Source organism: Rhagoletis zephyria, unplaced genomic scaffold, assembly GCF_001687245.7.
Source record: "Rhagoletis zephyria isolate East Lansing unplaced genomic scaffold, Rhagoletis_zephyria_1.1 Rzeph_scaffold_02701, whole genome shotgun sequence".
Classification (NCBI taxonomy): domain Eukaryota; kingdom Metazoa; phylum Arthropoda; class Insecta; order Diptera; family Tephritidae; genus Rhagoletis; species Rhagoletis zephyria.
The window spans coordinates 37,559-37,786 of record NW_016159785.1 but is presented as its reverse complement, the minus strand read 5'-3'; the positions used below and the strand labels follow the sequence as shown (position 1 = coordinate 37,786).

The window sequence follows — 228 nt, the reverse complement described above, 5'->3', positions numbered from 1 at the left end:
AGTAAAATCTGTGGAAAATTAACAATAAAATACTTTTTTCGCAAAATCTATAAAGGACCCTTTTATTTCTCAAACAAACCTGGGTAACAGTTGTTCGACGCCACGCTGTAAAGTAAAAGTACAGTTTTCTACCAAAGTAAAAAAAACCTTATTCCCACAAATTTTATTTTTACAACGCTTTTTTTATTAATAAGGCCAATAGAGTGAACTTTACCTTTATAAAAAACA

The 228-nt window shown here is 28.9% G+C and overlaps 1 long non-coding RNA gene across 1 annotated transcript in view; it reads right to left on the bottom strand.

The window, feature by feature from the left end:
• LOC108367491 (uncharacterized) overlaps positions 1-228 on the bottom strand; it is a 16,907-nt gene that overhangs the window by 340 nt on the left and 16,339 nt on the right. The window lies entirely within an intron of this gene.